Below are 18178 nucleotides of genomic sequence, written 5' to 3' on the forward strand. Positions count from 1 at the left end.
GTCCCTAGAATCATAGAATCATAGAGTTGGAAGAGACCACAAGGGCCATCGAGTCCAACCCCCTGCCAAGCAGGAAACGTTGTTGATTTTTTAAGGGGATATTTAGTGAGACCTTTCACAAGTATTGTAGAAGATCCTGGTTGGCACATGCATTGGTGGCCCCCTAGCCTGGTAGCTCAAAGGGCTATATAGCCTAGTGGCTTCTTCTTGCAACAAACAGATGCCTGGATTAAGGGAGGGATTTTGAAGCCTTACAGCCAGCAGTGGTTTGTGATAGGCTCTCCAGAACAGGGAACAACTGTAGCTCCATGGTGGGTGAGCACATGGTTTGTTGCAGAAGGTCCCAACACTGAGCCAGATTGACCGAACCATCTGACTTGGTCTAAGGTAGCTTCCTATGTCCTCAATTGCCTGATTCCTGGGACCAGGAGGATTCTTATCTGTGGTGTTAGTCTCCTCCTGCCTTAAACTACCTCCAGTTTCCTTCTTCACGCAGCAGCCCTGCTGGTGCCAAGAGAAGAGGACTGGCACCTGGTGTTGCAAAGTTCCTGGTTTGAGCTGTACAGCTACTTGGTACCAAGGTGTGTGACTCAAGGCCTGCGTGGATAGTGTCATGGCATAGCTTAGTCACTAGGTGGTGCTGGGCTTGTGTGTGTAGCTAAGTGATGTCAGGAGGTTCCTGCTACTGTTCTGTTCTTGTTTAGAGAAACAATAAAGTTATTGTTTAGCTCCTTGACTAGTCTGTCCACTCAGCCTTCCATGACAAGGCCTATGTGCATATCAATCCCATCGTGCAACCAGTCCATACCATTTTTGGCGGATGAGATCTCATCCATAGGGCTTTCAGGCATAGCTAAGTGGTCTTTTTGTCACAGGTTCTGCTGAAGGATACAAGTTGATAGCATATTACTGCACCTCAAGTCTTGTAGATCGTGTGTAAATGGACTCTAGAGCCCTTTGGAGAGGGAAAAAGTGGTGCCTGCCATTTTACTGTATGTATACAGATAAATGTATAAATAAGATGTTTCTGTCAAGATCAAGGCATGGGGGTTATGCACATGTCTCATGGAAAATGTAACATCTGCACTGTGCTTAATCCACATGGGACAAGTGTCACAGGAAGACCGTGTGACACCCGTCTACACCCATCACCAAGTTGCACTTAATGGATGCTGTGGAGGTACCAGTGCCAACATGGGATGCATGCCCAGGCCTTCAGCTGAACATGCAAATGCTCCAAAGTGTGGATGGAGGGGTGGGGTGTGCATGAAAGCCATGCCTCCAATGTCCTCATGCAAGTTGCTCCCCACCCCCTGCTCCTCCGCATTCCTGAATGTCTCCACATCAAGCAGGGGGCTCACATAATTGATCAGGGATCCTGCTATTTCAGAGTCCCCAGTGGCACCGAGGGGGTCAACTCATAAGTAGGAACCCTCTGCAGAACTTTCCCACTGAGCACAGGGGTGATGCCTGGGACTGAACATGCAGGGTGCAACACTCACAGGACTGCTTCTATGCATTCCCCCTGCCCCAGATACAAAGTTTGTATCTTCAGGCAAATCTATAAACATACTTAGTGTCCATATATTGCAAACATGGGGACAGAGAAGGTGTCTCTCTGCAATACAGTAACTGTAATGTGTATTCTAGGCTTCTATCAACAAGATGTCAGGACTTGCACCTGCACTGGGCCCTGAACTTGGCACTTTTTCAGATAAATAAGCAAATAAATTTATTGCCAGCCCATGACGAGCAAGTGCCAGAGCAGGTTACAATTTAAAATTCAACATCAAAAACAGTAAAGTCACAGAAATAGGGTTGAGAATGACAACTTGCCCTCTCCTGAGAATGACAGGAAGACATTCAACCTGTGAAACCAGCACCCAGAACAAGGAAATGCCTTCACATTAATAGGCAAGAGGAGATCATGTGGTACATCTTGCCCCATATAGAAGCGACTTGATTCAAGCTTGCCCTCCAGAGGATTTTGCTTCTCTCTCTCTCTCTCTCTCTCTCTCTCTCTCTCTTTCCTTCCTTCCCTCCACACACAGCCCCGAACCTGAACTTCACGCAACCTATATCCAATGCAAAATAGTATCATAACAGAAAACACAGTGTAGGTTTTATTGGAAATTGGAACGAATTCATTGTCTTTGGGAACAAATAATGTAATGGCGATGTACTTTGCAATATTTTATGATTTTCAGTATCTCGATGTACTTTTTCTTTTTAAACAATAAAAAATTGTATATATAAATATCCACAACCTGTTGCCAGATATCGAGGCTGCTTGATTTCTGATGTTATTACTCCCCATTATTGCTTTGAGGTAGAAAGCAAGATTATGAGGTCAATGAGGAAAAGAAGGGAATACGCAGTGCAGAAACCAGGATGGCTTCTTGGAAGCTAAATAAAAAGATGAAAGAGATTGATTATAATTCCTCCCTTCATCTGTCTGGGCAGGATATTGACTTAAGGCAGAGGGTCTGATAGATACTAAACTGATTGAACAGACAGTCTAATAACAAAATATTAGATGTCATTCTGCCAAATCAGGCTTCCAATTTAATTCCACCGATTCACAATGCCGATCCAGAGAATTGGATCTTCGCCACCATATGCTCCCAGACCTCCTAATCTACCCCATTAGGGCCTATATTAGACACATACCATGGGTTCTTCTCTTTCCCAGGGCTGATAAGGGAGATTAGGAAGGCCGTCTTGAGTATAATCTAGGTTGGCTTGTTTGTTGCAGCACCAATAACATGTACGGGGTTCACACCACAGTCAAGGGCTTGTTGCCAGATCTGCTAATGAGTAACCAAACAATTAAACCCCTGTGTTGCAAACAGTATCAGTAATATCCAAGGCAACACAATGACCAAGTACTGTACAACAATGCAATATCAATGTAAACTCTTTCTATAATCTATATGGAACATTGAACAATATGAAATATATGAAATATGCACTCTCTGCAAAACCAAATAAACAGGAATCTTATAAATCTCTGAAAGTCCCAAAATGTGCCCTCTTGCTCTGCTAATGAGCCAGTGCGCACATTCTCATGAACTTGTTTTTTGCATGTGTACCTGCTAAAATGCTAATTTGGGGAAACCAGCCATTGCTGCTCTTGGGATCTTCACCAGCAACAATTGGGTGCACCCAGACAGAAATATATCAGCTTTGATTCTTTCCTAATTTGGGGAAACTGAGCACTGACCGACCATTAGTATTCTCACTCTGGCAAGACAGCAACAACCACGTCATCACTGCAATTATATCTATGTATTGTAGTTACCAAAGGGCAGATTAAAGTTTGACCAAAGGGCAGTTTAAAGTCCCCCCCCCAGCCCAGTCATATGCATGCCTACTCAAAAGTAAGTCTCTTTGAATCCAGTGGGATTTTTCTCCTATCTAAGGGCTCATCCATGCTTCTGTTTGTCCCCTGATTTCTAGACATGGATCCAAGAGGCTTTTCTTGTCATCCTACCGCTTTCCCCAGGAAAACCTGCCATTTGCTTCTGAATCGGAGCAAACGTCAATTGGGTTTTCTGCAGGTGGGCAGTTGCATACCCTCCAACATTTCTCCAGTGAAAATAGAGACATCCTATTATTATTATTATTATTATTATTATTATTATTATTATTATTATTACCACCACAACTACTACTACTACTACACTATTTATAGCCTTCCCATCTGACTGGGTTGCCCCAGCCACTCTGGGCGACTTCAAACATATATAAAAACATAATAAAACATTAAACATTAAAAAAAACCTTCCCTATACAGGGCTGTCTTCAGATGACTTCTAAAGGCTGTATAGTTACTTATCTCCTTGGCTTGGGGGTCGCATAACTCCATACCCTCAAACATTTCTCAGATGAAAATAGGAATGTCCTAAGGAGAAGAAGGACATTCTGGGATCAAATCAGAAACCGGGACGGCTTCTGTAAATCCAGGACTCTCCCTGGAAAACAGGGACACTTGGAAGGTCTGCATTTGTTCTGATTTAGCAGTAAATGGTGTGTTTTCCCAAGTAGAGTGGGGAGACCAAAGAAAAACCTCTCAGACCCTTGCCTAGAAATCATGCGACAAACGGAAGATATCATGAGACAAAGGGAAGTGTGAATGAGCCCTAAGTGAGTCTAGGGTCTCCATCTCCAATTGATAAATATGTGTGGTATATTGCCTTACTTGCCCTTGAAAGGCATCTAATAAGTCTTATAAATAAACACAATGTGAGTCCCAGTGACTGAAGCCCCTGTGGAACTTTGAAAGCTTGCAGGACTTTGGTGCACAACAAAAGTAGCAGGTTAATCTACTCTGCACCTTGTATGTTGCAGTGCGGCCAAGTGCCCATTAACTGCTTCCTTTGCCTCTTGGCTTTTATTACTATTTAATATGCTGTGGCATACATAATATTCTTTATCCCCCTGGTACAACTTTGCTTACAGTGAGTAGTGAGGAAATCCTTTGCCGGCTAGTAATGCCATCTGAATCTAGAGTGCAATGTTCAGCGTGTACCAAAGAAGATTCTGCTGCTATAAAAAGAACTTCAGCTGTTAGAACGTGTCTGCTTACAAGAGGATTGAAATGCAACTGTTAATTAGCGAATAACTTGCTCCCGCAGCATTTGAAGTCTCCTGTATGTGTGTGAAAACTTGTCCCCTCCTTCCTACTCTCCTCTTTTTAAACAAACAAACAAACAAATCTCCACACTTCAACATGAGATAAACCAATCCAGGCTACAATTCGACATAGCTTACAGAAAGGTTTGGGGCTTCATCAGATACGATGGGAATCACATAAAGCAGGGGTCAGCAAACATTTTCAGCAGGGGCCTGGTCCACTGTCCCTCAGACCATGTGGGGGGGGGCGGACTATATATTTGGGGAGGGGCATGAACGAATTCCTATGCCCCACAAATAGCCCAGAGATGCTGTTATGTACTGAGTTGAATAGGATCCAAACTGCAGCAGTCTGATTGGTCCTGGAACAATAGGATCCAAATTGCAGCAGTCTGATTGGTCCTAGAACAATAGGATTCAGAATGCAGCAGTCTGATTGGTCCTAGAACAATGCAGCAGTATGATTGGTTGGCAGGAACCACCCAATCATGCTCCAGATATAAGTGAATCCACAACCTGATTGGCTTACAGTAGAATTCCAGAATTAGCCAATCATGTGCAGCCCATTGTGTAAATAATGTATATAAAGCAGATACTTTGAGGGGACATTCATTCATTCCTCCTCACCACTATGAGCTGAATAAAGAGCATGAAATCACTTTGCGACTCTGAGTATATTTCAGATGCATTTTAAATAAAAGCACACATTCTAATGTTAAAACACCAGGCAGGTCCCACAAATAACCCAGAGGTGAATTTAAAATAAAAGGGCATATTCTACTCGTGTAAAAACACGCTGATTCCTGGACCATCCGCGGGCCGGATTTAGAAGGCGATTTGGCCGGATCCGGCCCCCAGGCCTTAGTTTGCCTACCCATGACATAAAGCACTCAGGGTAAATCCATACCAGGGGTCTTATTGAAGGGGAAGTTTTAGAACTGCAGTGGGCGGGGAAAGAGAAAGTTTAACTCTTTCCTCCCTGGTGTGGTCCTGCTTAAAATCTGACTCCCCCCTACCCCGCGCTGCTAATTACATCAGGAGGGAAGTTCCACCAGGGCTCAAAGGAGTTGCTTCCACATTTGTCCTTTTCTCTGGAATTCCTGTTATTTGCTCACTCAGGCCTGCTAGACTAACATCACTGCCAGACTGTCGCATTATGATTATTTTTGTCCTCCCATCTTTTTGAAGACCTGGGCTGTGTACCTGCGATGCCAGCAAAGCATTCAGAATTCATTCTTTCCCTCAGTGAATCCTGAGCACTGTATTTTTACCCCACACAGAGCTATAATACTGACCGGCAAATTCATGTCGTCCTGCTACAGTGGATTGAGAGGTCATGCGCACCAAACCGACTTCCCCCAAAGTCTGGATTTTTCGGAATAAGGAAAGGGATGGGAGAAATGTACAGGAAGGTGTGCCATAAAACTAGCTCAGTACTGTTTACACTGACATGTAGTGACAGAGGTGAATTTACCTGTGTAGAAAATAATAATAATAGAGGCATGGTCTCTGGGCATCTGATGGGGAATTTGGCCCAACCAAATTCGATTCAACTTCATTAATCCATTCATCTTCACAAAAGTTTGCACCTTGTTTGCTACTGATAAGTACAGAATGAGGTTGTGTTTTCCATAAAAGCAATAGAGACATATCCCATCAGGCTATAGACTGACTTTGTTTCACTCGATATCCATCACAGGTGAGATATCCTGAGATGCATCATTCTAAAGCCTGGAAATGTAAGCATCTTTGACCTAAAAAAGTCAATGGTTCCACTAGGATATCGTTCATAAGGATGGCCTGTGCTTATGTCTCTGTTCCGGCTGTCAATGTATCCTTCACAGAACATACATTTTGGAACCCGTCTCCAAATGACGCACAAAATATGATGCATTGTGAAAATTGGGCACCCTATTTAACTGAAGGATGTGTTCAGGCTGAAAGAGGGTGTGAGCTGAGGTGCTTCACTTTGGCTTTTTGCACTAAAACAGCTGTCCTTGGGAGATATTATCTGCGGGTGGCACACGAGCTTTTCGCCTCCAGAGACACTGAGTTCAAATTTCAGCTCAGGTTGCTCAAGTGAAAATGTGCTTGATGGTCTTGTTTCCCCAAGTACAAAAAAATCACTCGGCGCTCTGTCACAATTCAGCAAATTGGCAGGCGCTCCCAGAGAGGGGCTGATGCCTGGAATGGCAAGAGGTTGTAGTAGGTCAGGACTGAAGCAAGCATGTGGAATTGCAAATGAGAGGCCTCAACATGCTACCACCCTATGCAGAATTCTAGTGAGCTGGAGTTTTGGACCTTGTTCCTTTGGATGCAGTATCAAGCCACTTTCAGAAACAAAACAAATTAGTTTAAGTGTCAACCAGTTAAATAGTTTTAGGTTGATCAATCAAATCATTTTAGGTTGTTATCCTATAACATCTTTCCCGGGTGTTTTGAGCAGACATGCACAGGATTGTGCTGTAATCTGATATAAGACTTTGAACCAATTGACTGATTGAATTTAAACAAATTTGCACAATGTCAACACCCCAACAGGGCATATTCCCCAGGGAGTAGGGAATGTTGGTATCAGCAGAACCAAGGAATGACAGTGGTGCAAGGAGGTTAATTTCGGACTCTTGAAGTTAAATGGAATCTCCATGCTTAGAGCATGTTGGCCATGTGTCCTGCCTTACAGAGGGTAGTCCTCTGTTTGAAGGAGTCCTCTGTTTGAAGGGCTATCCAGTCCAAAGATCAAGAACAGGGGTCAGCAAACTTTTTCAGCAGGGGGCCGGCCCACTGTTCCTCAGACCTTGTGGGGGGCCGGCCTATATTTTTTTTGGGGGGGATGAACAAATTCCTATGCCCCACAAATAACCCGGAGATGCATTTTAAATAAAAGGACACATTCTACTCATGTAAAAACATGCTGATTCCTGGACCATCCACGGGCCGGATTTAGAAGGCGATTGGGCCGGATCCGGTCCCCAAGCCTTAGTTTGCCTACCCATGATCAAGAACCATAAGAAGGGAGAGCAGGAGTCCTGAAGTTGCCCCTCAACAGTTAGTACCTGGATAACAGATTGAGCAAGCACACAGGTCACAGTCTTCCCGGCTATAGTGAGACGTACTGTATTTCCATCTAAACTTGCATATAAGACGAACATATGCAAATGTTACCCAAATGCTCTCTTGTCCTCTTTTTTGAAGGTGCATTTCCTCTGCTTTGGGGTTGATGAGTGTTCTCGCCCCTAGTTCAGAGGCTGATTGTCCCTGGATTCTAGGTGTCTGGGACAATCGCCATGGGATGGTTGTCAACTTCATGCCCAGCTTGTGAGCTTCCTAGAGGCATTTGGTGATTCTTCAGCCGCAGACATGGGGAGAAGGCCATGGGAGTGCCGATAATATTTTTTGGAGGACAAATAGAAGGGGTTTTGTGGTCAATGTCTTTAACTAAGGAAAAGGTTCTTTTCATTCTTATTCCTGCTTCATTCCACTGGAAGGAAGGAAGGAAGGAAGGAAGGAAGGAGTAAACTGTGAAGCCCCGTGTAACAGGGTAATCTTTCAATTTTTGTATATTCTTGTTTTAATTCTTGTTTGTACTTCACATCTAGGTGCCAAGCCGTTAGTGCTCTTCCTCCTGTTTGGCCCCCAGTTAGCTTTTACTGCACATGCAGGGGGGGAGGGGGGAGAGACTCTTAAGGAGATTAATGCTAAGCCAAGTATTAAAGCTGTCTGTATTTTGAGCATCATGTACAGTTGTGCCTGGAGAAAATTGTAATGGTTGTGAAGTGACACTGAGAGTTACACAGGGAATCAGCCTGGCCCATAAGGTTCTTGTTTATTCCTTTAGCATCATAGAGCTGAATGGTACCCACACTGGATTATACCGTCCAATTTCCAGGGCCCAAACAGAATATAATGTACCAATAGCATCTCTGAGAAGCATTTGGGCTATACAAATCAATGGAGGACACATTTATCAATAGATATTACGTAGTTAGCGAGCATGGATGAGATTCATCCCAGCCTAGCTCAGCCAGCTGTCATTTCTGTCATTAATCCAGAAATTAACCTGGATCTCTTGGTTTGTGGTTTTGTATGTGATAAGTATGCGATAAATATTATGGATTGCGATGCGAATGGAACGATCATAGACACCTTGGCTGTCACAGCCTTAACAGGAGATGTCACTGCTAGAATGTTTCTGGGTTCTTTTAAAAATAAATAAATTTGGATTGTATAGGGACAGCTACCAAAATCATTTGAGTTTTACTGTTTTGCCAATGTTGGGCTCCGTTTCTGGTCATCTTCCAATTCACTCTTCATATTTCCAAGCTTTTATTGGCACCTGTGAGGACGTCAAATTTAAACAACAGAAAGCAGAAATCCTACACGGAGATAATGACAAAAGACAACAGCAGAAATCTGGTACTGGAGGTGAAAACTCCTGGAGGAGTTTGAAAGACCTATTGAACATGACAGTTTTACATGTGCAGCCTCTGCTTGTGGTTCCCTTTCTGTGCTGAATCACAGAAATCACACAGGGCGACTCATCTGCATTCTTATTTGCCATTTGAAAGCAAACAACAGCACAATGTGTCAGTGTTCAGTGGCTGATTCTATTCATGTAAATAGCTCCATTTTAGCCAACGGAGAGAGCCCTCTGCCGTCTCTTCCCATTCATCCATTATCAGCTGAGCGATTCGTTTTTATTTACTTTTCAGTTTTGCCGAACTCCCCTTTTCTCCCCCTTGCTCTTTTGGCGGAGTTAAAAGCATCTAATACCGAATGTTTATTTCCCGATGTAGTGTTGCCACTTAGAATTTTGGGCTGCCTAGGGTGGAGAAACTAATTTTGCAGTTGTCGTTTTCCTTTCCAGCACGAGAAATGCAGCAAGCTAGATAAAGTCAGGGAAGGAAGGAAGGAAGGAAGGAAGGAAGGAAGGAAGGAAGGAAGGAAGGAAGGAAGGAAGGAAGGAAGGAAGGAAAGGAAAGGAAGGAAGGAAGAAAGAAAGAAAGAAAGAAAGAAAGAAAGAAAGAAAGAAAGAAAGAAAGAAAGAAAGAAAGATGCAAGTCAGTGGCCAGCTGTAGCTTTAAGGGATCCACCTTAAGGAAATCGACCTCCTCCCGCCGCCGCTCTGGAGTGGGCAGCGTCACCGGGGATGGCAGAGATCAACTAATAAATGTGCAGCTGGAGGAATCCGGAGGAGGCACCACGCGAAGCCCCGCGCGGATCTGCAGAGCTGCTCCCAGGTAGAGGCGACCGGCTGGTCTCCAGCTCCTTCCTTGTCACCTGTCTAGCTGCACTAACCTTCTTCTGTCCTACCTTGCAACTTGACTGCATGTTAATCTCAGGGTCGTGGGTTCGAGCCCCACGCTGGGCAAAAAGATTCCAGCCTTGCCGGGGGTTGGACTAGATGACCCCGGGGGTCCCTTCCAACTCTACAATTCGAGGATTGCTCCTCTCCTCTCTGAGAGTTGCCCCTCATTTCTCCCCACCCCCCACTCCACGCTCGCTTTCCTTACTGAGGCTGCTGTCCTGTTGTCTGCGTTTCTTGCTTGCGCCTGTTGGGCTATTAATCAAACGGATGTGCCAGATGGGATTTGCTGCAGGCCGTTTGCTCACTAATCACACCGGATCAGCCTTTTCTTTATTATTCTTCCTCCTCTGCTACCCCACCTTTCTGGTTTGCAAACCACAAGGGTGACCCGCCACCCAGCCAGAGCTGCTAATACAGCCCAGAGTCCACCGGCTTCTTCCACCGCATGGCTCCCATATCCAAAGCCACATTATATATTTATCATTCTCTCCCCCACCTTCCGTCTCCTTTACCCCTCACATAAGCTGCTGGTTAAGAGACATGGGTGCAAAAAGGCTCAGGCCAGTCTCTTGCGGCTTGTCAAACCACTAATGTATGCACTGTAGTTTCCTTCCCTTTATTTTTTAAGTGGAAAGCCCTTGTTCAGTTCAGATTAAAATAAGGATTACAATATTCTGTAGAAAAGCACTCTGAAACTGTTGATGACTCAGCATGGCCTTTGTGACTGGACAATTAGATGACACACAGAAAACCTGCATATATTTACTCAGAAATCCAGCCTGCCAGTCAGGCTTACTCCCAAGTAAGTGTGCACAGAATTGCCATTTTAAAACACTTTTAAATAATTAGTTGTGCTGCACTGGTTTCTTGGCAGTTCAGCCAGATGATTTGTTTGCCCCCCCCCCCATGTCACAACTCAGATTAAAAAGTTCAAACAATACGCTTAATAGACATCTCCGCAGAACTGATACTCAAACCGAGAAGCAGGATATTGACAGTAGTTCTACAGATTTACTTCTAAACTTTAAAGTTCACCTCTAGCTGACAACTCTTGATTCTCAGAATAATATCCTCTTGCTGTAATAAGATATTCATTCAAAACAAAAAAGTTTGCATGAAGTTTCACACAAAAGAATAAATACTAAACATTTCACACTTTGTTACATCTCTTTTCTGGATATTTGAATGTACCATTCTATTTTATTTACTTACATAAAAAGTTATAGCCACCTTTTCTAATACACTTTTGTTACACGAGGCAGATTATAGCAATTAAAACCGTAATTTAAGAGCCACAAATTAAATATATAACAGCAATCAGAGGGAACTTGACTAGAAGAACAACATCAGATTTGTCTGGAAAGATCCTCCCTGCTAGGTCATAATGAGTATGGGAGGAAGAGGTCCCCCTGGAATCTTGGACCCAAGTCCTTTAGGGATTTATAGATAAAGAAACACCACTCCAAATTTTGCCTGGAAACAAATGGCAAACCATGCAGCTGTTGCAGGTCAGATGTAATGTGATCCTATGGGCAAGTGCCCATGAGCATCCTTGCTGCTGCATTCTGAGGGTTTTGAAGCCTCTTCAAAGGTTGGTCCTTGGCAGTGACCAAGTCCAGCTGCAATTGGACATGTCTGTTTCCATGACCAGATCTGACCTCAACAGTAACAGCCTGCACAGCGGTCAAAGCTGGGCTGAGACACTCTTGACCAGGCTTCCTCAACCGCGGCCCTCCAGATGTTTTTGGCCTACAACTCCCATGAACCCTAGCTAGCAGGACTGGTGGTCAGGGATGATGGGAATTGTAGTCTCAAAACATCTGGAGGGCCGAGGTTGAGGAAGCCTGCTCTTGACCATTGGCACATGGGCACCTAGGGACGAGGCTGAATCCAGGAAAACCGACAATCTGTGGACCTGATTCATCAGGGGGAATACCACCCCATCGAGAACTGGTTGGACCCCTGTTCTGGAGTCCATCACTTTCCTGAGCTAAAGCACCCCTGTCTTGTTTTGGTTAAGCCTCAGTTTATTAGCCCTTGCCCAGCCCATATAATTAATTGCACATAAATAATAAAATTGTGGTGATGGTGGTGATTAAGCCAACAGCTTCCTTGGTATTAAAGGTAAAGGAGCTGCAGGTCATCAGCCTATTGATAACAATGCACTCCGGATCCTGAGACAATCTCTCCCAGTTGTCCCTGGGGTGGGCCACCTGCAATCCTAAATCCACATTATTGCTCCTTGGCATAATTTCAGAAGCCCTCTGCAAGTCCTCAGGCCAGGCCTCTGGCAAGAGCAGTAGGTCCCTTCCCCCAGGAGCCAGCTGGCTGGGGAAGGCTAAGGCAAGAGAGAAAAGGGTTGGCTTTTGGACCCACCCACTTAAACCCCTCTGCCCCCACCCGCAGAGGAAATTTAGCCATCAGCACGAGATTGATGGCATCATGTGCCTCTGAAAGGTATATAGCCCAGGTGCAGGGAACCTCTAGCAATCCACGGGTAGGCAAACTAAGGCCCAATTGCCTTCTAAATCCGGCCCGCGGACGGTCCAGGAATCAGCGTGTTTTTACATGAGTAGAATGTGGCCTTTTATTTAAAATGCATCTCTGGGTTATTTGTAGGGCATAGGAAATCGTCATTTCCATCCCCAAAATATAGTCCAGCGCCCCACAAAGTCTGAGGGACAGTGGACCGGCCCCCTGCTGAAAAAGTTTGCTGACCCCTGAACTATACAGTACAAGCAATGAGTAAGTCAATCTCACCCTATTTTTCTCAGGCTTAGTAATAAAGCAAAAAAAGCTTCTCTTACGGCACATTGGAGCGACCAGCCCAACCCAACCTTGCCTCTTTAGTAGCTGAGTTACATGCTGGCACCGTGCAGAAATGCTTTCCAGTTTTTTGTGGCGCTAACGAGTCTCAATTTAGCAGCCTAAAACTGCTGACCTCTTAAACAGCTGCTGTTGGATTTTATTCCGAGGAAAACGTTTTGTTTTCAAATGGTCAGCTTTGCTCTGAAATCTAAAATCCAACAGGCAAAAGTGGGGTGGGGGTGGTGTTTGTGTTGGTGGTGGTGGGGTGTCCATCAAGGGCGGGCGCCTATATTACAGGCCTAAACTGGCTTGGAAGTTCCTCTGTAGCCCCAGTGAACCCTGGGAACTGTAGTCTCTGGGGATGATCTCTAACAAAATTCCCAGCAGCCTTGCCAAACTAGAACCAGGATTCTTTGAAGAATTAAGCAGTTACATAAGTGTGTGTGTGTGTGTGTGTGTGTGTGTGAGAGAGAGAGAGAGAGAGAGAGAGAGAGAGAGAGAGAGAGAGAGAGATGTGTGTGTGGATATGCCTTGTGTGGGGACGCAGGTGGCACTGTGGGTTAAACCAGAGAGCCTAGGACTTGCCAATCAGAAGGTCGGCGGTTCGAATCCCTGCGACAGGGTGAGCTCCCGTGTCTCGGTCCCTGCTCCTGCCAACCTAGCAGTTCGAAAACACGTCAAAGTGCAAGTAGATAAATAGGTACTGCTCCGGCGGGAAGGTAAACAGCGTTTCTGTGCGCTGCTGTGGTTCGCCAGAAGCGGCTTAGTCATGCTGGCCACATGACCCGGAAGCTGTACGCCGGCTCCCTCAGCCAATAAAGCGAGATGTGCACTGCAACCCCAGAGTCGGCCATGACTGGACCTAATGGTCAGGGGTCCCTTTACCTTTACCTCTGCCTTGTGTTGGCAACGTGGCCGTCCAGATGTTGAACTACAGCTCCCATCATTTCAGGCCGTTGCCCATGCTTGATGAGGCTGTTGCAGTTCAGCAACAACTAGAGGTCCAGATGTTCCCCCACACCTCAGTTATAAAATTGTAGGGTTCAATTCTATGGTCTCTGGGAAGATGTCCCAGGGGCCAGAGGAATTTTTGTTGCAAAGCTCTGTCTCCATTGATAGTGGGAAGTTCCCTTTCGGACACCACATGCTTGTCTCTGTGGTCAGATCCATTGTTGTTGCTCCTCTGCTGTTGGTGATCTGGTGGAGAAGGTAAAAAGCCGGTATTCTGGGTTCATGTTGGTGGTGGACCCAAAACCCTCCTATTTCCATGGCAATGGGAAGAAATGGACATGGACGTTGGGACAAATGTACTATTTTTCCTCTCAGTGGGAGGAAAATGGCTGCTGGGATAGCTCAGCTGGAAAAGCATGAAACTCTTAATCTCAGGGTTGTGGGTTCGAGCCCCATGTTGGGCCAAAGATCCCTGCATTGCAGGAGGTTGGACTAGATGACCCTTGAGGTACCTTCCAAGTCTTAAAGTCTATGAGTCTGGCAGGACTTTGGGTCTGATGGTTCATCTCCCATAGGATGGCCTTTCCCCCACCTCCACATGCCCATCTGCACTTACCCTCCAGCTGCTTATAATAAAAAAATATATATCCAAATAAATATCCATAAAAAGCAGCTCAAGGAAAAAACATCATTGAAACAAAATCTAATAAATAGCTGCACTCCATTGTTGAACTACTAAAAATAAGTGACCTGACGGCTCGTGGGAACATAATTGTGTTTGACTTTTGAAAGCAAAAATCCTGAACTTTATCTCCATCAGGGATACTTGCATTTCTGCTCTTTTTGTAAATAGCAGCGTGTTGGTCTAACTTGGGCTGTTCTCCGTGGGTGGCAGCTCTTCAGCCACGTCCCTTAGACTACACATCTTCGATCTTTTTGCACCTCCAACCTGCCTCTAACTCCAGCCTGCAGCGCAGGAACCAGTTTTAATTTTGTAACATGTATGTCTGTTTCGCTTAAGAACTATGTATGTGGAGGCAAAGAGTAGGGCTGGGCGATACCTAGTTTTCAACGTCGTGCTATTTCACAATGTCTGAAATAAGGATGGAACTATGGAGAGGCGTTGGTTGGCTTCACGGCTTTTCCGTGATTTTTTGCATGGCACACAGACACACACATCATGATTCGAGGGGTTTAAATGTGGACTTCAAACTGGTTTTGGATGATATATCACTACATCGCCCAGCCCTGGGCTTTCCTGCTCCAATAGGAGGGTGTGGTGGAGAGAGGTTCTGATCATGATCGAGGGTTGGGGGGCAAGGGTTACATCTCACCTTCCTACATTCCCTGATTCATAGGATCTGCCTTATACTGAGTCGGACCATTGTGCCATCTAGCTCAGGATTGTCAGTGAAGACCAGAAGCAGCCTCGAGGGTTTGGGGCAGGGGACTCTTGCCCCCCTCTCACCAGTCCTAACTGGGGAAGCCAGGGATTGCTTGCAAAGCAGATGCTCTCCCTCTGAGCTATTACCATTCGCCTCCCAGCATTCAAAGTTGACCCCCGCCCACTCTCCTTTACTACTTTTTAGAGAACCTTATGTGACCCTGCAGGTGACACGTTTACTGCTCCTGCAGTGTAGTCAGGCCTGAAGCATCTAGGGCATCTAATGGGGAGCAAAGGTCATCTCTCCTTGCCTCGTTTCACCCTTAATTGCACAGTAGCCGGGTCTGCCAGGAAGAAATAACCTGTGGCTCTCCGGTGCTTTGGCCAAAAGTGTTGAGATGACTGGGCACTTAGCTCTTAAGGGTTCCAGGTTCACTTTCTAAAATGTTAAAAGGTGCTTGGAAAATTTAAATTCGACTATTTCTATTTTGCTTTTCCTCGTTTTGCCTTTACTAATGCTGCTGCCCCAATGTACCTTTGGAGAAACCTCTCCTTCCTTGCTTTCCTCCCTCCCTCTGTGCACACACTCTAAACTGGCTATATGCCTGGACTGGGCGATTGCATTTCTTCCTCTTTGTATCATTGTAAGTGCTAACATGTCTACGTGCTGCCAAAGAGCAAGAGGAGATCAGAAGCTGCTGGTACAAGTTGTTTAGCTCGATGCCCGTCCACCTTTCACTCGGGTCAAAGGAAATTTCATCATTTCAGTTTCATCGTCTTGCGGTTCCCCTTCTTCTAACAACCGCGGGATTGGACTCCGAATCATTTCTTGTATCACTGCTAGCTCCCATTTGAAATCCAGTGTAAACTGACGCACTGCTATGACTTCCTGCCAGGCAGTGATCTAATGGGACAATGTCAGTATTATTTAAAGACCCAAAGCCGTCGCCATTGTCAAGCTGCATTTAAATTTTTATGGATGGGTTCTTGGCTGAAAAGGCCTTGCTTTTTTAAAACACCTGGCAAAAGCTTTTGATCTTATGACAAAGCTCAATAGTGATGTCCTATTTGTATCTGTCAAACGGCATTAAAGGATTAGGGTATCCTTGTTCTCCTAACCGCATCTGGTCCTTTTGATTATTTTGCATTTGAAGTAAATAGCTTATATTTGTGACCTGGAGTATCTGTGGCAGATCTAGTGTTATTGCCCCTATAAAAGATCATGGCTTCAGAAGGAAGCTAAGCAATAAACCTCCCAAAACAGAATTCTTGTTTCCATTTAAAAACATATCTATGCATAAAGAAAGAGAAATCTGTGTAACCAGACAGTGTGTACAACTTTCCATTTCTCTTATGTTCCCATAAATCTGACATATCTTTCAAAATGAAGCACCTAATATTATGAAGAAAAGTAATGAAATCGGTCGACTTCTAACATAGTTTATGCAGCCAGAACGCACCGGAACTCAGTTCTGGCACTTCTCAGGTGGGTGCCATTGCCCTTAAAAGGGAACAAGGGAGGTCATAGTGAGTTCTCTGCAGTCCTGTGCACCTCTTTATAAAACAATTCTGCCACTGAAGGGGTTTGGGTGTGGGAGCCTGGCGATATGGTGTAGGGGCTGCTGATGGAGGAATGAGTTGGTCAAGAAGGTATCTACATTCAGCAAGTTGCTCTGGGAAGCTTTGCATTTAATACACATATGAGGTGTTGTTTCAGAGGTGCTTTCCCAGATGTGCTCTCTTCAAATTACAGTGACATTTTAAAGATTGCCTACCAAACCTTTAAACCCGTCACATACTTGAAAACAAAAACCTAATAGCCAGCAGCGCTGGCAGTAGGAGACACACCTTAAAATGGAGACTGTGTGTTGTCTAATGATGGCACCGTTGTCCAGGCTGATGATGGGACACCCTCACAAATTACCAGGACATGTGATGCATGATGACATCTGCTGGGACAACAGTGCCCACTGTTGCGTGGGCAGCAGAGCCAAAGTTAACACTGACCAAGAGGGAAAGCAAGATGACAGGAGGCGTTGCCATGATGAAAGAGACTCTTCCTCTCCTGCCAGGAAACCTGGGATGTGTGGTCTTTGTAACCTGTACCTGGTTTTTCATAAGGCAGCCAGTCAAGGAGTATCAAGCCCAAAGCTGTTAGCAGCTACAGAAAGTGATGTGAGGGGTGGCTGTGGCATTTGCTCCCTGCCACACCATTCTTGCTGCAGAACAAAGAGCTGACGCCTTGTCACTGGGAATCTCAATCAGAAACACTTCTGGTTTCTGGAAGTCCTACAACTGGAAGAGCAGGATCAGCCGGGGACATTTTGCTGCCTGGTGTGGAACAGCAAATGGCACGCACCACAGAGACACACACAGTTAGGTATCCCAGGCTGGTAAAGTTATTGTGACACCTGAGGTAGAACACCTCACAAGTGCCTCTCTCCCTCCCCGGCAGTAAAAATACAACAATAATGAACTCGGTGACTTAACAAGTTTTTGCCTTTGTATGGCATCTGGAATCAGCTGGCCTAAGGTGGCCTTAAGTCTCTGGGATCTTTCAAAAAAAGAAAGCGAAAGCTGAAATTGTCAGGAAGCTAAATTTTGCTCCCGAAACCCAATCCTGCACTTTATCTCCTCCTGCCTTTGAAGTTATCAACTGCTCAGGACTGCAACACCTCAAGGACCGCCTCTGTTCATATGAACCTACCCAGACCCTGAGATCATCTTCGGAGGCCCTCCTTCGTGTGCTTCTCCACGAGAGGTCCAGAGGGTGGCATCATGAGAAAGGGCCTTCTCTGCAGTGGCTCCCCATCTGTGAAATGCTCTCCCCAGGGAAGTTCGCCTGGCACCTTCATTATACACCTTTAGGCACCAGGCAAAAACGTTCCTCTTTAACCAGGCCTTTGGTGAATTGACATCTGACGCCCTTTAAAAATGTGGGTTGGGGGGGCATTATTGGGTTGTTTTCGTTTTTATTTTGATTATGTATTTTATATTATGATTTTGTGTTGTAACTGCCCTGAGACCTGCAGGTATAAATCTTAAATTATTATTAACAACAACAACAATACTTTCTCTTGTGCTGCCACCAC

General features: G+C 45.1%; 1 protein-coding gene and 1 long non-coding RNA gene across 2 annotated transcripts in view; one reads left to right on the forward strand and one right to left on the reverse strand.

Annotated features, from left to right (window-relative positions):
• Positions 1-9371: 9371 nt before the first annotated feature.
• LOC308585386 lies at positions 9372-17036 on the reverse strand. The gene is made up of 2 exons (XR_014007358.1): positions 16935-17036; positions 9372-9520 (listed from the first exon to the last, which is right to left on the reverse strand). It is a non-coding gene; the product is annotated as an uncharacterized lncRNA (long non-coding RNA).
• The window catches only part of LDB3 (LIM domain binding 3), a 161177-nt gene continuing 152723 nt past the window's right edge, over positions 9725-18178 (forward strand). The window contains exon 1 of the mRNA XM_081190846.1: positions 9725-9875. The gene's annotated coding sequence lies outside the window, so the exon portion shown is untranslated. The remainder of the gene's footprint in view (positions 9876-18178) is intronic.

This window comes from Podarcis bocagei (genome assembly GCF_964188305.1).
Source record: "Podarcis bocagei genome assembly, chromosome: 4".
Taxonomy (NCBI): domain Eukaryota; kingdom Metazoa; phylum Chordata; class Lepidosauria; order Squamata; family Lacertidae; genus Podarcis; species Podarcis bocagei.